The sequence below is a fragment of the Panthera pardus genome, unplaced genomic scaffold (genome assembly GCF_024362965.1).
Source record: "Panthera pardus isolate Hobbes unplaced genomic scaffold, ASM2436296v1 HiC_scaffold_15, whole genome shotgun sequence".
NCBI lineage: Eukaryota > Metazoa > Chordata > Mammalia > Carnivora > Felidae > Panthera > Panthera pardus.
In genome coordinates this window covers 56,455,461-56,481,425 of record NW_026526710.1, presented here as the reverse complement: position 1 = coordinate 56,481,425, position 25,965 = coordinate 56,455,461, and positions in this window count along the sequence as shown.

The following is a 25,965-nucleotide window of genomic DNA, read 5'->3' as shown; positions in this document are numbered from 1 at the left end:
TTCAACCCCAGCTAGTGTTCTTATTATCGTGATTCTAAATTCTGGTTCAGACATCTTGCTTGTATAAGTGTCAAGTCCCTGGCTGTCATTTTTTCCCGTTCTTTTTATTGGGGTAAATTCCTTCGTTTCATCATTTTGAAGGAAGAAAAGGAATTAATAAAGTAAAAAAAAAAAATTAAAAAATTAAAAAACAACACAAACAAATCAAATAAATGATGCTAGATCCTAGGTGTGTTTTGGTTTGGTTGTTGAAAGAAGCTTGATAGAAAAGGGGAAGAAAAGAAAAGAAAAAAAAAGGGAAAAAAGGAAAATGTTTGAAAATTTGAAAAAATGAATACAATAAAATATAATAAAATGAGTTTATGAAAGTAAAATAGAATTGAAAAAATTTACAAAAAACTGAAAAATATAGTAGAAAAATATTAAAGAAAAATATTTTTATATAAAAACATAAGATAAAAATAATTTTTTTTCTTTCTGTATTCAAGAATAAGAAAAGAAAAAGGAAAAAATAAATATATGGACTAGCAAACAGAATGAAATACGATTGAAATTACATCAAGGTTCCCCTAGAAATCAAAATATGAAGCACTTTATAATCTGTAAACTAAGCAGGTGTAGAGACTCGTGTTCCTCAAGAGCGCAGTTGGCTTGTTTGGGTGCAGTTTAGTGTAATGGCTCCATTCTCCACTAGATGGCGCTGCTTAGCTTACTGGGGTGGATTGTTGTGGCACTTGTAGGTGTGTATGTGTATGCATTGGAGGTGTGAAAATGGTATCACCCAGCTACCCAGTATGTAGTTTCATAACTCTGTGTTCTTTCTGACTGGCAATCAGGTACCCCTCCTTTGTCTCTGGCTTCTGTCCACTCCCTGCTTCTACACTGTCTGTAACCAAGCTGCCAGCCGCCACCTCCCTCCTGAGTTTTATCTCAGATGAGTCTGTGTTTCCCAACCCCTCACTTCTGAGGGAATCCAGCCTTGACCTGCTTAGACCCTCTGGGGGAGGGTTTCCCTGAGCAGTGGCTGGGTGCTGGCCTACCCCCAGGAACATTCGCATGAATACTGCTGCCAATGTCCTGCATACTGCAGCTGGGTGCCAGTCTGCCCCAGAAAAAGTGTCTGTGATTGTGTAACCAGTGTTTCAGGGACTACGGCAAATCACAGCACACATCTGGTACCAGGCTTCACCCCCAATGTCCTTTTTCCAATACCAGTGAATGTGGCTGATCTCCAGGGTCTGCTGGGACCCTTGCCTGTGGGGAGTTTGCATAGCCTCTACCCAATGTCCTCCCAGTAGGGAAACCACCTCTCCCTGTGTGGCCAGAGGACTCTTCAGACCTTGCACTCTGCTCCTGGGGATTTGCCCTTCCCACCAGAGCACCACCAGGTATAGACCTGCAGAGTTTCAGACTCTGTGCTCTCCCTGTTTATAGAGTCTTAACGGAATTTAAACCCTCTCCTTTCTCCTTTCTCCTTTTTTTGTTCATTCCCCTGTAACTGTTTCTGCTCTTCCCTTTTCTCTCCAGCTGTTTCTGGGGAGGGAGTGCTATTCCCATACTCTCCCTGTCTCTGTCCCCTTCCAAAAGCAAAAATAACTCCCTTTCCTCCATGACTTCTTTCTCCCTCAGTTCACCTCTCCATGCTGCATACCTGCTGAGTTCTGTGGTTCAAATTGTGCAAATTGTTGTGTTAATCCTCAAATCAGTTTTCTAGGTGTGCAAGATGTTTTGGTGTTGATCTGGCTGCATTTCGGAGACGAGATGCAAGAAAACTTCCATCTGTTCTGCCATCTTGGCCCCCTCACTAATTCCACTTTCAGTTCTACAAAATTTTGCTTCATGTGTTTTGGGGCACTAGGGTTAAGTGTATAAATATTTATAACTGTTATATCTTACTGATGAATTGATACTTTTTTATTATTATGAAATACATATTTTCTTTTCTAGAAATATTTCTTGTATTCAAGTCTATTTGTGTAGTATTGATATGGCTATAGGTGCCATAGAGTTACTGATTTCATGTTTTACCTTTTTTATATGTTTTTACTTTTTTTTTATTTGTGGTTTTTAATGTAAGATGTGTCTCTTATAGACAGCATATAGTTAGGTCTGTTTTTGTTCAATCTGACAATCTGCCTTTTGTTTATTGGATTTAGTACATTTAAATTTCATGTAACTATTGTTGTAGTTGGATTTATACCTGCCATCTTACTTTTTAAGTTTCATTTTTATCATTTTTTTCTAATGTTCAACTGTTTTTCTTTTATTACTATCTTTTGTGTTAAATAAATATTTTTTATACTTTACCATTTACTCTCTCTCTTGATTGTATTATTATTTCAAATTATTGTCCTAGTGGTTGCTTTAAGGATTACAATATGTATCTCTACTGATCATAATCTACTTTAGAATAATACAAATGTGATTCCAGTGAAATAAAGTATCTTGGCTTCATTATAGATCCTTTTCTTCCCCTTTGTGTTAGTATTGTCATATATCTATATGTCATAGATATTGATGTATAGATATATCTATATCTAATTCCAACAATATGGTGTTATGTTTTTATACAAAAATATATTTTTAAAAAACAAGAGTGTTTTATTTTGATAGACTTTTGATTAAAATATATATGTATAGATTTTTATATTTATACATGTGTTTATTTTTTCTGGCTGTCTGCACTTCTTCCCCAGATGAGAAATACTGTCTAGTGTTACTTTCTTTCAGGCTAAAGGGTTTCCTTTAGTGTTTCTTACAAGCAGGCCTATTAGCAATGAATTCTCTGAGTCTTCGTTTATCTGAGAATGTATTTATTTCACCTTCTTTTTGAATAGTTTTGCTGAATATAGAATCTTAGTTGACATTTTATTTAAACATTTTTAATTTGTCATTGTAGTACCTCCTGGCCTCCATTATTTCTGGCATAGATTCATCCGTTAATTATATTGTATAATCGTACATGATGTGTTGTTGTTTTTTCTTGTGCTTTCAAAATTTTCTCTTTGTCCTCGATTTCACCAGTGTAACTATGATGTGTCTAATTCTCTTTGAGTTATCTTACTTGGGGTTCACTTAGGTTTTTAGATGTGTAGAAACCTCCTCTGTAAGTGATAGCAAAACTTGTTGTTTTCTTTGCCAATCTCTCCCTGGCTGAATTGCCATTCATTCTAGTTGGATTGAGAGAACTAACGGATTGGGAGTTTTATAAGCATCCCTTGTCAAAGATGTCACAAACTTGGGGGCACCTGGGTGGCTCAGCTGGTTGAGCGTCCGACTTTGGCTCAGGTCATGATCTCACAGCTCATGAGTTTGAGCCCCGTGTCCAGCTCTGTACTGACAGCTCAGAGCCTGGAGCCTGATTCAGATTCTGTGTCTCCCTCTCTCTCTGCCCCTAACCCGCTCTCATTCTGTCTCTGTCTCTCTCAAAAATAAATTTAAAAAAACATTAAAAATTTAAAGATGTCACAAACTTGTACTGTTTTCGCATCATAGCCTAAGACTCTATTCAGACAATAAGTTGGGAAAGTCATTTGGCACATCTTGATTGTTTTTATTCACTCAAGGATCTATGTCCTTCATTGCCTGATGTTCTGTATCTTCAGAATCATTGATTCCTACATTACATGAAGTTTTTTTAGTTGTTTCAGGCAGGAAGATAAATCTGGTGTCTGTTACTCAATCTCAGCTGGAACAGTTTTACTTTTTTTTTTTTTTGCTGTTTGTGTTTTTTAATTAATCATTATTTTATAAAGTAGCTTTAGGTTTATAGCAAAATTAAGTGTACAGTAAAGACAATTCCCATGTATCTGTAGTTCCCACCTATGCACAATCTCCCTGAGTATCAACGTCCTGTAACACAGCAATACATTTCTTACATTGATGATAAATCTACATTGTCACACCATTACCCCAGAGTCTACAGTTTACATCAGGGTTTATCCCTGGTGTTGTATTTTCTATTCATTTTGATAAGTGTTTGATGACATATATCTGCCATTATAGTATCATATAGAGTTGTTTCACTTCCCTAAAGTCTTCTGTGCTCTGCCTATTTATCCCTCCATTCTCCCTAACCCAAGCAACTACTGTTTTGCTCTTTCCATAGTTTTGCCCTTTCTAGAATGACATAGAGTTGGAATCATACAGTATGTAGCCTTTTCACGTTGGTTTCTTTCACTTAGTAATATGCATTTACATTTCCTTCATGTCTTTTACGCCTTGAGAAGCTCATTTCTTTTTAGTGCTAAATAATATTCCATTGTTTGGATGTACCAGAGTTAATCTATTCCCCTAATTAAAGATACCTTGGTTGATTCGAAGTTTTGGTAGTTATTATAAATCTGCTACAAACATCAATGTGCAGGTGTTTTGTGGACTTAAGTTTTTAACTTCTTTGGTTAAATACTAAGGAGCACAATTGCTTGATCCTATGGTAAAAGCATGTTTAATTTTGTAAGAAAATACCCAACTGTTTTCCAAAGAGGATATATCATTTTGCATTTCCACCAGAGTTCCTGTTGTTTCACATCCTCACCAGCATTTAGTGTTGTCAGTATTTTGGATTTTAGCCATTATAGAGGCATATAATGGTATCTCATTGCTATTTTAATTTGTAATTTTGTAATGACATATTATGTTGAACATTTTTTCATATGTTTGGTTGCCTTCTGTAAATCTTCTTTGATGAGATGTTTGTTCATGGCTTTTGGCCATTTTTTAATCAGGTTTGTTGGGAAAAAGTATGGAATTTTTGTTATTCTCAGGAGCTATATGTGTTACCCTTTTTCATTAACATTCATCACCCATTCCAACAGGAATTATTCTCTTCTGGGATGAAATAATTTACTTATCTGTTTTAGTGCATACTGGACCAAAGATGCAATACTGTGAAATTGAGGCAAATGAATCTATAATTAATTAACAAATTTTTTATGATCTTAAGACTAATTTCCAATTCTGAAGGGATTAATCTGTGTATTCACTCAACAATAAATTATTAAGAACCTGACATATATGATGTTTTGTGATAGATGCTTTGGATTATCTTTCCTAACCACACACACCCAAGTACAGTATCTGTCACTAAGTACATAAAAAATTAAATCTGATTATTTCATTAAAAATTAAAAATGACATCGTGGTTGGGGATGAGTATGTAAAATTATACTTTTTATAAAATAATAGCGTATATCATTGGCATTCTGGGAATATACATATTTGACCTGCTTATTGTTTATTTTGCTACTTATTAAGAATTTTTATAACACTTATGTGTTAAGATAAATATAAACCTGGCATTATGTAACACTTTTATTTTAAGTACAGGTCAGTCAGAATTAATTCTGGCAAGCTTTAATAACAGAATATTTTAAAATCAATTTGATTAGATGGTTTTCTAACATACACTGACTGAATGTCTTCCGTTCCTAAGTCACCATTTGAAACTTATATCTGCAGTTTGATTTCCTCATTCCAGGTTTTTGCTGGGCATATCCACTTTTCCACATTCATCCCATTTAAAAGCAAGCATGTTGCCTTAGCAAGCATGTGCCTCTAGTTTGTTATTTTTAATGGCCCTGGCATAACTCAATCACTCCGTATTAAACCTCAGATTCATTATGGACATATACTTACTTTCCATGTCCCAACTCAGAGATTCTAAGGTTATTTCTCTTTATTACTGGAGTGTCAGTTTTAAGTGATAGAAACTGTGAAGGGGGAAATGTAGGATTCTGGGGAGGAATCTTACAGTCTCCATATATTAGCACATTCCCAACTAAATGTTCTTGAGGAAACAAAGATTATTGTAGGCTCTACAACAGCACTGTCCAATAGAAATATAATGTGAGTTATAAATATAAGCTACATGTATAATTTTAAATTTTCTAGTAGCCATATTAAGAAGCAAATAAAAAAATAATTATATATGTATTTGTTTAACCAAATATATCAAAAATATTATTTCTATATGTAGTCAGTATGTAATTAATGAGATGCTTTAAATTATTTTCTTCAAAATAAGTCTTTGAAATATGGCAAATTTTTTATTTATACTTATAGCATATCGTAGTTTTCACTAATCACATTTCTCTTTTTTTTCCTCCCAGGACAAAGGACTATTTTATTTCCAATATTATTGCTTATTATGATGTAGATCTTAGAAGCATAAAGTGGGATGAGATATTATAATAACCAAAGCAAAAAGTATATCTCAAAATAATGGCTATTAATGAATAATATACTCCTTCTGAGAGTTATTAAACTTAAGTGTGAAATAGTCATATATCTATACATATATTTATTAATTATATTATACATATATATTAATATTTTGAGTATACTTGACACATAATGTTACAGTATTTTCAGGTGTACGACATAGTGATTCAACATTTCTATACGTTATGGTATGCTTACCACAGGTATGGCTGCCACCTGTCACCATAAAACACTATTATAATATCAGTGACTATATTCTCATGAATATAGTGGGTCATATTCCCATAACTTATTCATTCCATAACTGTAAGCCTGTATCTCTCATTTCCCTTCCCCCATTTTGCCCGTCCCTCACTTCCCTAGCCTCTGGCAGCCATCAGTTTGTTCTTGGTATTTATAGGTCTGGGTCCACTTTTTGTTTGTTTGATTATTCATTTGTTCTGTTTTTTAGATTCCATGTGAGCAAAACCATATGGTATTTTTTCTCAGTCTGACCTATTTTGCTCAACATAATTCCCACTGGGTCCATCCATGTTGTTACAAATGACAAGATCTCATTCTTTTTTGTGGCTGCATAATATTCCATTACGCATGCATACACACACACACACACACACACACACCCCACATCTTCTTTATACATTCATCTATCAGTGGACATTTAGTTTGCTTCCATATCTTGGCTATTGTAAATAATGGTGCAATAAACATAGGTGTGCATATATCTTTTCAAATAATATTTTCATTTTTCTGGGTAAATATGCCAGTAGTGGAATTATTGGATCATATGGTATTTCTATTTTTAATTTTTGGAGGAAACTCCATTATGTTTTCTACAATGGCTGTACCAATTTACATTCCCACCAACAATGCATTAGGGTTCTTTTTTCTCCACATCCTCACCCAATACTTTTATTTCTTCTTTTTGATACTGTTCCCTCTGACAGGTGTTAAGGTGATATCTCATTGTGGTTTTGATTTGCATTTCCCTTATCATAAGTGATGTTGAGCATCTTTTCATGGGTCCGTTGGCCATCTGTATGTCTTCTCTGGAAAAATGTCGATTCAGGTCTACTGCCTGTTTTTTAATTTGACTTTTTTGGTGTTGACTTTTATAAGTTTGTTACATGTTTTGGATTTTAACCTCTCATCAGATATATCATTTGCAAATATCCTCTCCTACTCATAGGTTGCCTTTCTATTTTGTTGATGGTTTCCTTTGCAGTGTTAAAGCTTTTTATTTTGTTGTAGTCCCAATTGTTTGTTTGCTCTTGTTTCCTTGCCTTAGGAGACATATCTAGAAAAATGTTGCTATGCTCAATGTCAGAGAAATTGCTGCCTTTGTCCACTAGTCACATTTCAAGTGTCAAACGTGGTTACATCTGACTAGTGGCTACCATATAGAATAGGCGCATTCCTGGAGAGTGTCTTACCATCCTGAAAACAGTAGTCTAAACATGCAGGTTTTTGAGAGTAGGGTCTGGAAACCGAGCATTAGAAAATGTGAAGATAATGTGTCATTCTGGAGTTACAGTTAGATTCAGTGCCAGAGGAGGTGGAATCAGTCCATGTCCATGGAGCAAGTAAGACCTGAGTTATCAAGCCAAAGTGTAAAATCTCTATTTATTTCCTTTAGAGACACCTCCCAATTCTTTCAGAATATTGCATCATGCTTTTCACTCTGTTGTTTGGAATCCTTTGACTATCTTTGCGTGTGTGTGTGTGTGTGTGTGTGTGCACGCGCACGTGTACATGTGAGTGAGCAAGAACACAAGAGTCAGCATGTGTGTAGGCAAATGTATGTTAGTATTTTTAAGGAAAAAATATGATCATAGATTACCTAAATTCTCTAGTTTGATTTTGTCACTTGGCCATACATTTTATACATCTTTTCATATTACTACATGGAAATCTGTAATATTTTTAATGGTAGCATTAAATGATGTATCTTTTCTGCCATTTACTTAAACAATATCCTGTCAGTAGGTATTTAACTTATTTTGAGGTTCCCACAACTAAATGAATTGTGGCTATATACATTCTTGTGTACATTTGTGAATACTTCATGCAGAATAGATCCTTAAAATGTAAGTTGTTGAATCGACTAGGGTACCTAAGTTTTTGTTACACACTGACAAATTGCCTTCCAAAAATAGTTAAATAAGTTTATAGCTCACCCACATGGCAGAATGTGTCCTTTCTCTATACTCAACTTGTTCCATAGGTTATAAGCCTCCAAATCATTTTGCCAATAGTGGGCAAAGTAGTATTATGTTGTGATTTAATTTTAATTTTTAGATTTTTTGTACTGTTTCTTAGAATGAACAAGTCTTTATATTTTATTGGAAATTCATGCTCTTTTACAAAAATGTTGCCGTTTTATATTTGATTGCTTTTTAGTTTTTTTTCAAAAGTATTTCATGGATGTTAATACCTTAACTTATAAATGTTACAAACGTTTTATCCTGGATTGTCATTTGTCTTTTTTTATTGCTTATATTTTACAGTGAGATGTTTAAAATTTCACACATTCATTTACATCAATCCTTTTTTTTTCTCATAGCCTCAGGATTTTGAAACTTAATTGGAAAGGTCCTTCCCACCCTGAGATTCAAAATAAATGTTTTCTAATATTTTGTCTAACACAAAATATTTAATAGATTTTCATATTTTGATTTTTATTCTATTGACGACTGTTTTTAAATATGATGTAGGAGCTTAACTTTTTTTTCTAATGTACACCCAATTTTCTGACACCATTTATTAATGTTATTCTTTTAATTATCTATGATATAATCTTAGACATGCAATATTTTGATTCCTCTGTGAATTTTATATATTTCCTAGATGCTGCTTTTTTCCATGGTCTCCACAGCTCACACTTAAATTGTGCTTTGCTCATCGAAAATAATAAATATTTTCTCACAGACGGAATAACTGGGCTGATTAAATTCTGAATATTAATAATAGTAATGCCTCACATTTACATAGCCCTTTGTCATACACAAAGCATTTACATATATATATTTAATTCTCATAACACCCTGTGAGTTAAATGGGGCAGGTATTATATTCTCCACTTTACAAATGAGGAAACCAAGGCTGAGGAAATGAAGTGATTTGTTCAAGGTCACATTGCCACTGTGGGATGAGTAATGATCCAGAAACAATTCCTATCCAATGCTTTCATTCCCTTTCCCAGTCAAACTTGCTCAGAGATTATTCATATTTAGTCATTTGGTTTTTTCAATAACCATTAATTGAGGACTGGAGCAGAGACTCTTAGTTCCCTACCCAGCATTCATCTTTCCCCTCATTTCTAAAAGAATGTTCATTATGTTCAGGTATCTACCTTTTTCAGGACATAGCTCAGAGGAACAGTGGATCCTGATAGGATTATCCATCATGATAATCCCATTACTCTTCCAGGTAACTGGTTTGGAACCGGTATATAATTATTTGGGGTCAATGAGTTGTATGGGAAAGTGTGCTTGGGTTAAGGGGTTTCTGAGTCCTTTTCTTTACTCCCAAGAAAGAGACACAAGATATGACAGTTCCTCATCTCTCTCTCCAGCGCAGATCACTAGTGAGTGCAACAGCTGGAGCTGCTAGGTCCAACCTGCTGCTGGGCTAGAGAGGAACGCACTGCAGAACAGAGCAGAGCAAGAGAACAGTGAGAGAGGTGCTGGATCCTTTTCCACCTCCGAAATCCCTGTGATGCAAAATCAATGTCCTAATAGTAATGTCAGTCTTGACCAGAGCTTTCTGTGAATTGTAGATGAAAGCATCCTAACCAATACAAAGACTCAATGAGCATGCAGAACAGAGACACCCGTGATACAGAGATCACCAATACAGTATGTTTTTGAAGAGCCTACTTTTCGTATTGAGCTGCTGAACACCCTCTTTACAGTTTCTACAGCTACCACCCGAATTGAGGCCTCTGGAACATGAGGATATGCCAGGCTCTTTGTAGCTTTAAAGAGGGTCTGTACATTATTCAAATTAAAACCACTACCTTGTAATATGTATTTTCTTGAAGAAATTTATATTTAACAAAAATCAAAGTCTTTTTTCTTTAAGGATGGAAATATACTATCTGCTAGTAGTCAGAAGAGATATTTCCATCCTTGAGACTCACTGTGTTATAAAAGATGGAAGTGTCAGAGAGGCTCAAATGGAAATCATTGCTCCCACTTACCAGCTATGTGATCCTGGGCCAGCTCTACATTGTCTCTTGACCTCGATTTTCTTGACTTAAAAACAAACACAGTAACAGCAGCATGCAAGAGTTGCCATGGGATTGGATAAGATATATCTTATCTGTTATATATATATATATATATATATATATATATATATATATATATATCAGTGTCTGACAGATCCTGACCCCCGAACAACACCTAGAAAATGACCTAGAAAATGGAATTTCTCTTTATTTCAACCTTTTCTTAAAATTTTACCTGGTAGGCTAGTGGTCTGCTGGGCAGTTGGCCTCCACTTTCTCCATGATTGTCATCAGAGAACGCTTTTTTGAGGTCCCTCAGAGAATGGATCAATGCCTGTAGTTACAAATATTTCCTGGAGTGGAAACTTGAAACAGACACCCAGACCCTGGAGACCACATATTTTCGGAGTGCACCGCTTGGTTGCCTATTGCCCCACTAATTGCTTGGTCCTGCTCCAAGGATTGGAAGGTTCTTTGCTCAATCAATGCTCTTTCCCAGGTAAGGCATGCCTGGTGTTCTCACTGCTGTTGCACATCACCTGCCTAATGTCCTCTTGCCCCTTAGAACTGCCTCCTATTATTACCCTCCTGCTTACCCTTTCCCCTGATAATTGTCGGCAGATGCCCTCCATCTGCCCTCTCCCGCTGGCTAATTGCCTTCTGTTTTTCCCTCCCCATTGGTCACATGCCTGGTCTGCCCTCCTGTCACCCTTCTTACCTGCTAACCTCTGCTTGATTTGCTGCCTAGACGCAGGTAGCACGGGCCTTTCTGCCCTTCAGACTGCCTGCTGCCCGCTGATTTCCTGTGCTGCTCACCCCACCTGCTGCGCGCCTGGGGTCACCTTCCTGCTGCCTGCTCCACCTGTCCCAGGGCTGTTTGATTTCGCCCCCTGAAAAGCACAGATGGGATCTCTCCAGCTTCCCTGTGATTGTCTAATGGGGAAGTGGGATGCAAATGACTGTGTAGAATAAATGGAGAGGAAGAAAAAAGACAAAACGAAACTAAAAACCACAAACACCCAGATAGTTATTAAGAATCCAGAGTAATTTTGCTAAATAAAAGTTATGTCTCTTTCAGAATCCAGGATATTTATACTAGATGGAAAGAAGGGAGACATACTTGTGAGCTGGTTAAAATAGATTCTCCCCTGCGTGGGAAGCAGCCATATATGTAGGAGGTAAGGACCCCGAGGGTAAAGGTTCCTCTTCCATGTCTAACACTGAAAGTAAGGATCAAGCTTTGGTGCTACACAGGTCTGTTTATGGCAAGTGATTGCATTTCACTGCATGGCATAATTTAAATGAACACCAGGGACCCTTAATGCTGCTGCTGAATATTTGCAACCTGTATCTGGCATTTAGCCTTCCAAATCTATTTTAGATGCTCTATTGGCTCCGTTAGCAGGAATCTCTTTTTTGGGTGGCACTTTCCTTTGATTTTCTCTAATTGTTTGTTTAAACTGGCACAAAACACTCACAAATTGGGCGCAGTTGCAAGTTAATAGAATCTTTTATTGAGAACTTTAGTCCCAAAGACAGTGTTCCATTTAGAGCAGAGAAATTGCTCTTAAGCCAAAAATTCAGTGTGTCATCCAGGTTACAGAGATATTTTATTTTTGAGTGGGAACGTGTCACAGCAATCAGATGTCAGGCCCTCACACTTGGCTAAGAACACAAGGAGCCTGTGAGAAGGAGTAGGCATGAGCATTGACCTTGGACATGGTACCTAAGATTTGTTTTTACTCTTCCTCTCCAAGCCAAATGACTAGTCCTTGGTTATAGCCTTCTCAAGCAGGGGCTGTTTGATGATGCATATGTCAACATCTCCAGGAATTACACTATCAGTTACTCTCTGTTTGTCCAAAAACTTCTACTCTGAAATAAAATATCTTCGTTACCTTTAACCGAATATCTTGTTACCCTTCTCCTGGAACTGACAGCCAGACCAACCAGATGATTATCACATTATTTAGTTCTTAAAGTGATTTCTTTTATAAAAACTAATTATTTCCTTGGTAGTAATGTTAATAATAATGACTAGCCTCACGCTGCCTCCTCTTGGCCTCAGTTAATTCATTTGTAAATCGCAGCAAAGGATGGAGGAAACCAGACATTCTATTGAGATTCTACTGAGCTTGAAGATACTGGAACATTTTTGTATCCGAAAACTCATGAGACTTAAAATTTCTAGTTATCTCTGAAGCATGCCCATGACCCCCATTGACAATGATTAATTATCAACACCTACATTTGACAGATTTTCTAGTTTTCATAGTCCTAGACCATGAAAAAAGAAGGCTGTAGTAGACCCGGATATTTTCTCTGGAAGGTGGATATGTATAAAAAGCAATCTCCAAGAATACAAGGAGAGACATATAAAATGCCAATATGTATCATGGAAAGTCTGACATGAAGGAAACTTCAGTGATACCTAATTCTATTTATTTAAGGTGTGGATATAGTAACCAAGGTCTCAAGAATACAAGTGACTTGCCCGGTGTTAGTGTTGGAATAAGACTAGAGCCTGTGCTCTTTACTTTTGGTCCTTATTCTTATTATAGTTTTTATATAATATTTTGAGATCACCTCACCTTTTACTCGACCCTTGGAATTTGTGCTGATAAGAGTAATGATTATTGCAATAAATCAAAAAGTCTTGCTGATTTGGCAGATGTGAAAAGAAAAAAAAAACATTTTGGAGTTTTACTCCTTGGCTTAATTGAATAAATGTGAGATCAGGTCACAGTCCATATCATGTGAGAAATATGAGTGCTGATGTCTTCAAATTGACACAAGAATCATTTACCATCTATCTGCCATCTCACAGTAATTAAGCACATTGCCTCCATTGCTCAGCACTATTTTAATTTTCCACCACAGGTACTTTTAATTGTCTCCATCTTTAAACCAAAAGAGAAAGAATAAGGGAGGCAACAGCTTGTTCCAGTGAGTGACTGTTCACTGAGAGAGGTGTGTGTATATAGGGGAGGACTTAAATGTCACAGTTTTCAATTCAATTTAGATTTAAATAATTTTAAAGATGCCATTAGAGGTTCCTCGTCCCACCGACCACAGAAAAACTTGCTATGACCACGTATTCCTGGAACAGTGTTGTGAAGAAAATGGTGCTGACTACAGGTTCATCAAAACATCATCATAAGGAAATAAACAGCCCAGCAATTAAAGCTAAATTTATTAGATTTACTGCGGTAAGGAAAAACACTAACTTAGTAGTGTCTCAAAACAGAAAAAAGATAGGGATAAGAAATTAGAGGGCCTTGACAGAGTGATTCTGAAGGTGGTCTTCAAGGTGAAATGGCTAGAATTGGGCAAAGATTATGACATCATAGTTTTAGATTGGTGGGCCAGCAAGGTAAGGGTCTGCCAGAGAGCCTGGATAGGAAACTGTTGTAGTTAATTTGACATTTTATTTTTGAGGACTAAGTACAGTTGCCTCTCATTATTCACAGTTCCTGGATTTGTACATATGCTGACTAGCTAGAGCTTCTATGCCCCAAATCAATTCTTCCTGTGCTCTCACGGTTATTTGTGGACATGCGCAGAGTGACAACAGCAGCTGAGGTTGAACAAGGTGATAATGTCCCTTCTTGTTTCTGCTCTCATATTATAAACATGTGCCTTGTGTGTGTGTGGGGGGGGCCTATTTAGTGCCACCATTTTCATATTTTTGTGCTTTTCATTGGTGATTTGGCTCTTTAAAATGGCCCCCGAGCATGATGCTGAAGTACTGCCTCGTGTTCCCAAGTGCGACAAGGCTGTGATGTGCCTAATGGAGAAAATACATGGGTTAGAGAACCTTTGCTCGGGCATGAGATATAGTGCTGTTGGCTGTGAGCTCAATGTTAATGAATCAACTATGTAGATACTATGGTGTGTGTGTGTGTGTGTGTGTGTGTACATTGAATACAATCTCCAAACAGAAACATACATAAAATAAGGTTATATACTGCTCAGTTTCTACAAATGTAGTGAATAGAGGCTGGCAGGAACCTAACTCTGTATTTTCCCTTGGAACAATTCAGTATTCACTAATTCTGTATTTTAGAGACATTTTAGAACACAACTGCATAAATAATGAGAATCAACTTAATTTCTGCTTTTTTTATTAGTGTTTTGTCCCAGTATTATTTAATACAGGGACAGTAAATTATGTTTTTAATTTTCAATAACTTTTTAAACATACTATGAGATAGTAATTCCATTAGTGATTTAGTATTTGTTCAGGGCAGGGGTGGCATGGACTGTTTGGTCATTCCCTGCAGTGAGCAGCCATATTTGGGCTTCTTGGAAGATGGTTTCAATGGAATGGTGCTCAGAATGTGTGTACCACTGTCCCTCAGGTGTGGGGCTTTGTGATTAATAGGACACTGAGCACATCCAAGGATGTGCTCGCTACCTGGGCACCTGCTTCAACAGCACTTGCAGGCACACCACTGTCCTTTCCAAGATGACCAAACCAGCTGCCAGGTGACTACTAACAACAGATTCACGTTTTGAAAAATAAACCTTCACCATTATTTTGAAATTCTTGTCATGGCAGAAGTTCAACTGCATTTGAAATTCATTCATAATTTCATGCAAATACTCAACACTACACTTGTCAATGGGAAAAATAACTATTTTACAATATATAAATAAAATCTAAATGCTTGAAAAACTTTTCTGTAGTTGTAAAAAATATGATTTAACATTTTTATCACTAACTTTATAGTTTCTCATCAGGGGTGAATGTGAATAATTTGAAGAGATCATCATTAAAAAGCAATTACATGTAACAATTACAATTATATAACCTAATATAAAAAGTTACATCCACAGAAGCATACTCAAGCTTCTCATTAAAAATGTGAAAACATTTTTATGAAAGTTTTATAAAAATTCAATATTAATACCTTCCTGATACTTTGTATTTAAATCTTTTATTTTAGTGGGTATATTATTTCTCCCCTGAGGACCTCCCTGCCCCTACCAAGACTATTCTTTTGTCACGTGTGTTGCCTGCTGAAGATTCTTAGCTGAGTCCTTCCTTAAAAACGATCCTTCTCCAAAGGGGGCTCCTTTGGCCAAGGTTATTTCCTCTTCCCAGAGAGAGTTTGCATCAAATAGCTAGTTGATGAGAGGGCACAAAGGCCTAGCCTTCTTGCCACAATTTGGAAAAACTCTGAGAAGCTGTTCCAGCTCCAAAGCTCTTTATGGGGGGATTGACACAGTCTTCTGCTGGACCACATCACAGTTTAATGCATCACACTTCATCTTCCACCTATTTCTGCCTTCCTAACTCCCTTGCAGGTATTTATCCCCAAAACATGCCCCATTAACCTTCTGCATGCAAATCTCCCCCTCGAAGTTGGTTTCCCAGTGAAACCAACATATAACTCTTACCATAATTAAATACTGCCAAGGAAAATTAGTGGATGCATTTTTACTAACCTCCATGTAGCCCCAATTTACCCAAGCTTGCCACAATGTACTTTCCAGGTTTTATCATTTTGTATAGGTGCTATTTCATACAAAAATGAAGGAAGCATTGCTCTTAGGAAAGGTAAAGCAAAGACATCTTATCTATTCTTATAACATTTAATACTATCTAAATGCTGGTGACTTAGGAAGGTATATGAACGTATATCTAGCCCAATTTTATTACGATACTAGTCTAAATTTGCATATAGAATTGCCTTTTTGGCATCTCCCTGTGCATTTGTTATATGGTTCCTGAATTTAACATGTTTAACTGGAACTCTTAATTGTTTCTCAGGACTTGATACCCCACCAGCTTACCCAGCCCATCAGTCTTTTTCAAAAGAGTTAAAGGCACCAGCACCACTCACCTCATACCCAGAAACCTAGACATGCTCTCTAATCCCACCCTTTCTCTTACGTTCTTCCTCATTAATCCATCAGCAAGCCCTGTCCATAGAAGAATAAAAACTTTCTATTTTTTTTTCACTAGGTCTCCATAGCTCTAGCTATAGGACTATTAAAGCAGCTTCCTCAGTGGTCTTCATTTTTCTACTCGTAACTTTCTAACTTTCTTCCATATGGCGAAGATAGTGATTTTTAAATGTTAATTAAATCAGGAAGTTCTTATGCTTAATATCTTGAGACAACATTGTCTTGCTTTAGGTCAGACCTTTCACAGTGACCTGTAAGGTCCTGTCCAGTGCCTGCCTGCCTCTCCAACTCATCTTCTAATACTCCACTGCCTCTCTTCCTCTGTTCCACTATTCTTTTCTTGGTCCCATGAACAAGCCAAGCACCTTTCTTGCTCCTAAAGCCTTTGCACATGTTTTTCTTCCTGCTTGATGAGCTTCTACCTAATGCCCAGCAATTCACATTTAGTATATGATTCATGTTTTATGATCCTTGAGACTTCATTCAACATATTGGTCTTTATGTGGTTTTTCTCAATCATCATCTCTATAAGTATTACTTATTATTTTTTCTCTATTTCAGTGCATTTTATTGTTTCTTTCATACACTTCATCACAATTTGAAATGATCTCTTGTTCGTTTTTTTATTGTCTCTCTGTTCTATTACAATGCTAGCTCCATGAGGGAGGAGTTCTGATCCACTTACTGCCATATCCCTAGTGCTCAGCACAAGCCTTGGCCCAGAGTTAGCGTTCAGTAAGTATATTTGGGGTTAATAAATGATTAATGAAGTGAATAATGTAACTCATGCCTGTATGTGATACTTATTCACTAGATACTGACATAACTTGTAGACTAATTGGGGAAAGACGTTTCAAATCTAGGAAATGATATTTCTCATACAAAGTCACACTAATTTGATACCTTCTTTCAGCAAGAGGCACAGAACCTTTAGAGAAAAATGTTTCAAAATATAGAATTTAATGACACTTCTGAGCAATCAACTGAGCATGATGTTTTCTCATCATTTAAACCTTGGTTGGGATTTGAATTTTAGAGAAGAAATTTAGTACATAGCAGACATCAACCACGCAAGAAAAATATAATAAAGTATTAAGTGAAAATGGACTGATGAAGTGTAGCTATAATTTCAAGTCAACTGTGTTTTTTGACTATGATCAGAAAATCAACTATTTAAGTATGATCATTAGTTGATCAACATTATAAATCCCTACTACCTGCAAGTCGCTGAGTAAGTTACATTAAGTACAAAGGGTCCCACTCTCTGGGAACTCAAACCTAAGTAGATGAGATAGTCAGTCACCCTAAGATCTCATTAAGGAAATTTAGAAAATTCTGCATCTGATCCTCAGAATGTGTTCAACCTAATTTTAAGCCAGGATTAAACTTTGCCACATGCCAGGCACCACTTCCAAGAGGTCTTATCTTCACCCGGACCTGATTTGGATGATGAGATTCTGGACTATTTGCTGATGCTGTAATGGGATGAGACTCTTGAAGACTTTGGGGGAGTGTCAATGTATTTGGAGCAACATGGATCATTGGGGGTCAGAAGGGGAACTGTGGCAGACAAACTCTAGGATGATTCCTCATGATTCCCACCTCCTAGTGTTCAAGCTCTTGTGTAGTGATCCCTTCCTTTTAGTGTGAGTAGGACCTGTGACTTTCTTCTAACAAATAGAATGTGGCAAAATTTATAGGATGTTCATGACTACATGAGTGTGATTACATGGTTATGTTTCTTTATTTAAAAAAAAAAATTTTTTTTTAACGTTTATTTATTTTTGAGACAGAGAGAGACAGAGCATGAACGGGGGAGGGTCAGAGAGAGGGAAACACAGAATCTGAAACAGGCTCCAGGCTCTGAGCCATCAGCCCAGAGCCCGACGCGGGGCTCGAACTCACGGACTGTGAGATCATGACCTGAGCCGAAGTCGGACGCTTAACCGACTGAGCCACCCAGGCGCCCCTGTTTCTTTAAATTATAGCACTCACCTTGCTGTAGTCTTTCTCTCTTGCTGGCTTGATGTTGGTGGCCCACAATACAAGAAACTGAGGGCACCATGTAGGAGGTTGAGGGTAGCCTCTGGTTGACAGCAAGAAACTGAAGACTGCAGTCCTACAATAAGAAACTGAATTCATCCAACAATCATATGAATGGGGAAGCATATCCTTCCACAGGTGAAACTTAGATAAAACCACAGACCTAGCTAATACCTGGATTACATCTTTGTGATAATCTAAAACAAAGAAATCAGGTAAACTATGTCAAGACTCCCAAAATGATGAGGTAATAAATGTGTGTTGTTTCAAGCCACTTAGTTTTTGGTTTTGAAGTAATAGACTAACAGAGAATTGCTCTGCATTCTCCCTCAATCTTCCTTTATTTTCTCTGACTCCTTGGCTATGTATATTTGTGTTCAGCTTTATGAGTAAGAGCCCTGATTTCTACAGGATACTCTCATCACCAAGGTCACAGTCTATAAGAGTAGACACAAGTTTCAGTCCATCCTCATGAGTTTCAGCTAATCTTCATCAGATTCAAGGCTGCTCATAATCTTTCATTATCAACTATCTGCTGTTTGGACTTTGGGCTTCAACTTTAGACATGAGGATAGCCTTGTAAAGACTGTAACAATCCCCTATCCCATAATGTGTAAGCTAATTCCCTGTAATCAATCAATCAGTCAATATCTACATATATATCTCTTTGTCTGTATATCTATCCATCCATCCATCCATCCATCTATCTTTCTGGTTCTGCTTCTCTGGTTAACCCCCAACTAACAGAATATATGCTGAGAACTGTGTTATGTGTTGGGGAATCCAAAAATTGATGAAACATGTTTCCTTGCCTTGATAAATAGGTCAGTGGAAAAGAGGAGTATAAAAATAGAAAAAAATCTAACACAATATGGTAAGCCAAAGTGAACTTCAGTTCAATGTTTTATGTAGTTAAAATGAAGAAATAACCACAGTGCCCTGTTGACTGAGAGAATGATGCTTCTAATTCCTATTGAGAAACAGGGAAATATTGACAGAGGATAAAACATTTAATTAGTGGGGACTTACCAGGAGAAGAATGGAGATAGTGTTAAGAAGAGAGCAGTGGAGTAGAAAGGCAATGTTAAGATTCTGGTCAAAGCATAGAGACAGCATCAGAAAGGAAGTTTTGTGATCAATGGTAATTTCCATGAACTTCATTTATAGGGTGCTGGAGTTGTTAGGGAAGTCTTTTAGTGATGGAGTATATCCCAAAGCAGGATCTTTTATCCTATGTCAAGGAGTTGTAATATTTTCCAGTTGATAGCAAGAAACTGTTAAATGTGCTTTGGAAAGTAAGTCTAAAAGCTATATGGAAAAGCAATTGGAGTGAATAGAAGTCTGATGGTAGAGAAACAACCCAGTGTGTTATAGTAGTCCTGGGAGAGAAAGATTATAGCTTCAACTAAGAAAGAAACATTAGGCTGTAGGGAGGTTTCTTAGACTCTTAGGATTTAATATCTAGAGTAGTGGCTCTGGGAAAGATAACGAATTTTGATAGTTATTGTTTTTAAGTTTATTTGTTTATTTTGAGAGAGACAGAAAGAGCGTGGGTGGGGGAGGAGCACACACACACACACACACACAGAGAGAGAGAGAGAGAGAGAGAGAGAGAGAATCCCAAGCAGGCTCCACACTCAAGCCTGATATGGGACTCGATCCCTCAACTGTGAGATCAAGCCCTGAGCCGAAATCAAGAGTCACATGCTCAACCGACTAAGCCACCCGGGCGTATGAGAATTTTGACAGTTATTTATAAACGTTTATATTATGAAATGCCATAGATATCATTTAATTTATAAAACTAATAAGCACCTCTTTAACCTTCAGGTCAGAAAGTTTGAGAGGTCAAGGTGTTCTCTCTTTCTTTCTCTTCATACCACATTGGCATATTTGCAGGATAAAAGGAAAGAAGAACTATAGGAAAGCCTGTTGACAAAGCAAGGGTTGGCATGTTGGAATTATTAGAAAGCATGGTAATGAATGATGAAATTCTAGGTACAGATTGAGGAATGTCTTTTCCTTTGACATGGAAGACTGCTTTTGACAAATCTATCTATCTATCTATCTATCCATCCATCTATCCATATATCTATTTATGTGTTTATTTGGGGGGGGAGTGTGGGGAAGGGGCAGAGAAAGAGGGAGGGAGAGAATCAAAAGCAGATTCCATGCTCAGAGTGGAGTCCCATGCAGGTCTCAATCTCATGACCATAAGATAATGACCTGAGCTGATATGAAGAGTCAGATGCTCAACCAACTGAACCACCCAGATGCTCTGCTTTTGACAAATTTAGATGTAAAAAATTTGATATGTTATTGGGAAGTAAAAGCATTCATATATTGTTTATTGGAATTTAAAATGATGCAGCCTCTTTAGAAAATATTTTTGGATATCTTCAAAAAAGTTAAACATAGAGTTTGCTTATGACCCAGGAATCACTTCTAAGTATATATCCAAGGGAATAAAAACGTATGTCCACAAAATACCTTTCCAAATTTTCTGTAGCCACATTATTTATGATAGCCAAGAAAGGAAAACAACCCAAGTATCCACCAGCTGTTGAAATGATTTTTTAAAATGTGGTATGTGCATATAATTAAATACTCTTCAGCCATGAAAAGGAATGAAGTACTGATTCATGGATAAACAATATGTATGAAAACATTATGCAAAATGAAAGAAGCTAGACTCAAAAGACCACGTGTTACATGATTCCATTTATATAAAATGCCCAGAATAGGCAAATTCACAGAGACAGAAAGTGTATTAATAGTTTCAGGGATGGGGCAATTGGAGAATGCGTAGTGGTTATAATGGGCACAGGTATTTTTGGTGGGGGATGGTGAAAATGTTTTCAAGTTAGATAGTGGTGAAGGTTGCACAACTCTGTATAGATTAGAAATCACTGAATCACATATGTTAGAAGGGTGACTCTTGATAATGTGAATTGTTTTTCGATAGAGCTGTTATATATTTGTTAAAAGAGCAGATTTGTTGAGGGGTCACCCATTTGATGGACTCTGTTTTCTCTAAAAATGTATGCTGAATGTGCAATGGTAAAAATTCCAAGAATTTTAGGGATTCTCGTCAACATAGCTGCATTAAAGGAAAAAAAGTAATATTTCCTCCTTTTGGTAAATCTCTGTAAGTGAGCATTGAATTGTACAGAAGCTGCCTTTTCTAGTGTCCAGACTGTTTGGAATGTTGCTGCTCCTTGTGATACACACACACACACACACACACACAATGTTTATAAGAACGAGAGAACCTGATTCGCATAGACTTCAAGGTAATCTCTTATTTTTAATTTGGTCATGTTTCTCACGTCTATAAGCTAGAATTATCTGGATTTCAAATACTTCACGTGTCTTTAGGGTGATCTACACCTAGCAATCTTATACTAACACATGTTTGAGATTAATATGACCCAGGAAGCACAGTGGTATTAAAATAGCAAACAAAGGTTCATTAGCCTCTGGGAATAAGTTTCATTCTATTTTGTATGTGTTAGCCCTATCTATTTCATCCATAAACTGGAATTCAGAAGAGTTCCGTAATTGAGTAATGAGGGTCTGGCTCTTCTGATTTTGACATTGGAAAATATAAAACAACCAACCAACAAACAAGTGAATCAGGAATATTTAGATGCAAATCCAAATTTCTTACCAGGGCTCTCAGATGTGATCTTAAATATCTAATAAGATCACTTTAGTTCACACTGTTCTTTAGATTCATTGTTAGGATGAATTCATTTTAGAAAGGTTAAGTTATGTGGAAGGGTAAAAACCCACTGTCCTAACTAAGAGAGAAGGAGAAATAAAGTAAACCAATGTTTTCTAAACACCAAGTGAGAACTTAAACAATTTATCTTCTAAGGATACTCTATTCAATATTCTACCCTTGTGCTATTTTAATATGGCCATTAAAGTAAGTGTGCCCCTTGTTTAGTCACCCAGAGAACAACCTTCACATGGTATCCTCTGGGTACAGAGCAGAGTCATAATGAATCTCTTCCTCCCCATTAATGTCTTTTGCCAAATGTATAAAACATTTTATTTCTCATTAATGTCGTTCATTAAATTAAAAAAACTGAATGCATATATTTTTATTAAAACCAGTGGGATCCTAAATTCACTTAAAAAGTTTTGCTGAGATGTATGCTGCACATTTTTATCAGTATACCCTAATCATAGCAATGCAGAAATAGTTTCATTGGGCAACATCAAAACAAATTGTGCAAAGGGGAGAAAAAAACGGAGTGTGAGCTCTGAGGAGCCCAAATTCCCCCTTCTACATCTTCCAGTAAGCAGAGGTCTGGTGCAAAAATACTGCTGGAAGAAAATTTTTGAATCACTCCCTCACCAAGTTGAGTACACCGGGCTGCCTCGTTCCGTGTATGTCCACACAGGCAGGTACTCTGATTCATCCTTAATTTGTCAGAGTTCACTCCCTGGTTTCAGTTTGGGCCTAATCATCTGTTCCCTGTCCCCTTGCATTTTCCTGAAGTGGAGAGATAGGGAGCCTAACAACTACATCAATAGGTCAGATTTTTGCTAGCCCCAGATCTTGGCCTCCTCTGTCTGCTTCTCTCGTATTAGAATTATTACAGTTATAATTATGTATATAATGTTTACATTCTCAACTATAGAGTAAGCTTCAAGAATACAGGACCAAGTCTGGTTTGTTCAGCGTAGCATTTGGCACATTGAGATTCTCAATACATATATTGTTGACTGACTGACATGGACTGGGAGAGCTAACTATTTAATTTATTGTACACCTGTGTGGTCTCCTCAAATTCCTGACTGGTTGGCACTGCCATCAGCCCAGGATGGTCTCGTCCTACCTTGTTGAGGAGTGGGGAATACTATCCAGTAACGGGATCTGACTTCCAAATCCTAAAGAAGGGTGGTGACAATCACGTGGGAGAAAAATCCTAACTCCTACTAGACAAAAGATTTATTAGACCTTTTTCTCCCCAGAGCTTTCTTTGCATTTTCTATACTTCTCATTATGATGTTGTATCTCAACTGACTTGGAATTTTTCCTAATTGCTGCTATATCAGAGCCCAACTGAGAATTCATGGAGAGACAGAAAAGGTGAATTTGACATTTCTAGTGATGTATCTGTAAGTTCTGGTGGTAACCATGCCCCAATTCCAATTTTGCTTAAATGAACAAAGTTCTTGTAAGGAATCAATGTTTTCTGGGAACTTAGCTTCATTTTTCAGTCTCCTGTAGACAGGTCTTATCAATCCCAGCTTGATATGCACCCAAAATAGGACAATGGGCCAATTTTTAGACTTATTTTCTGTCTTTAAAGGGTTTTTGGATTTAACAGCATTATAACTTTTCGAACAGTTTTCTTCATCACTTTAAAAAAATTTTATCCTTAGAATTGAAAATCCTGCTGCATTTCAGACCTTCTTATAGCTGCATTGATTAGTCTTCTAGGAAGCACAGCTGTGGCAATAATCCCGTCTCTGCATCTTTGCAAGCAGGAGGGAAGGCAGGAGATAAGAGTTGCCACAGGGAGTCTATATTTAATCTACAACTGGCTTATCCAAGTGTCTTATTGCTCCCTGAGGGTCTCACCACATGCACTATTGTGAGAAAAAAATGATAGAGAAGGAAGCAAAGAAAAGTTCACCCAAGATTGGTCTTCAACTAATTAATTCATTTCAGAATTGGCACAGGAGAAGTTTTTGCTTTGCTAGTGAGGCAGACTCTGAGAAAACGAGACCTTCTCTGTACCAGCACAGCTTACCTTTCTGGCTTTGCCCTGTGGCTGCTATTGGGGGATAGCTGAGCTTTTTCTTGGCAACAATCATTAAGGCTGCTGGGAGGCATCTGTAAATGGTAACTTCAGTAGCTCCATCAAGGAAACCCCGCCGATCGACACTGCAGATTTTTATGGGTATTCACACAGTGGAATAAAGTGGGTATTTGAGACAATTATAAAATCAATTACAAAATAAGTAAATACATAAATAATTAAAACAAAACAAAGTAAATAAACATTCAGCCTCAAAGGGGGAAATAGAGGAAAGCTACTCTTCTTTAAACACAATTTTTATGGTCATTCAATATCTTACAAGGCTACCATGATTAACCTATTTGACATTAAATATAAAACATGTCTGACTTTGCAAGCCCTCTATCATCTGGCCCCTAAATCTTTACAGATGTCAAAATGAAACCTCAGTCCAATGTCACTGTCATGAAATCACACAACATTTGTACCTGCTTGAGAATCTGCGTGCTCTTACCTCCTCCTAGAATGGCCTTCTTCCTGTTGTGTGTCTATCTTAATTTTTTAAAAATGAACTCAAATACACTTCTTCCCTAAATCTTACATTGATCTATAGCCCCTACCCTCTGAACAAATTTACATGTATTATTGTTATTATATCACAGAAGAGAACCCAGTAAATATCAGCAAAACTGAGCCTCTGCCTTTTCTCTGTGTATAAGAATGAGGTCCTGTTTTTCAGTATACAAGGAGAAAGTATCTCTAGCACTCTGAAAACCTAATTAAAAACATCAATATGTTTGGCCAGTGCTATTTATTTGGCCAATCTAATGGTATTTAAAGAAGCTGTTGTATAATTTAGACCCAGATACTTGCCTACCAAATTCAGTATGAGTATGTTTTTTTAGTTTTCAGAAGCAAATAAGTTAATAGACAGAATTTTCAAGTTTCAATTTTTCTTCCATAAATATTAGTTATATATTTGATGTCTATCATAAGTAGTCTTACTAGCAAAAACAAACAAAAAATAAACAAAAAAACAAGCAAACATTGAAAATAGTTAGCTGATCACACTTAAATTGATACAATTTAATGAATAAGTGTAATATGATAAGTTTCTGATTGATGGTTCATAAGATAGGATAGTAATCACCAAAAGGAATACGATGAACTTTGCCAGATGATCAAATCTGAAAATGAATGCCCATAATTTTTATCAGACTTGTATAACTTAGATGTTCCCATTTGCTAAGCATTATTTAGAAATAAAGACCAGAATAGTTTGTGAATGTGCTTATATGTAGATAAAATTTGAGCCAATATCAGTTTCTTTTCCCCAACTACTATACTACCAAAATTCTTCAATATCACAGTCACCGTCATTAACCAAAACAAAAATTTATTTGACCACATACTGTGTCTATCATACAGAACACCTAGTCTTGCTCTAAGACGGATGCCCTCAAACTTCTTTTTTACTTTTCTTTTGGTATGACTCACTGAATCATGTTTCCTAGTCTTTTTCAGGTACCTCATCTGTGGTTTTTTGTTTGTTTTGTTTGGAAATAATATAAAGGCAATAATCACCAAAGTGTCTCTCCTAATTTTCCCTAAGATCTAGTATTTTTAAAATAAAGAAAATGTAGAACTAAGTGAAAAGAAAGAGTATGCTTGCATAAAGGTGTTGGGTGTTTCTATGATCCTCCCACATACATAACTATGCTCACGTATTTGGCCCCTTCCTTACCAAACTTTGGTTTCCATCAGCTTCTGTTCATTTGGTTATACATCTCTGGATGT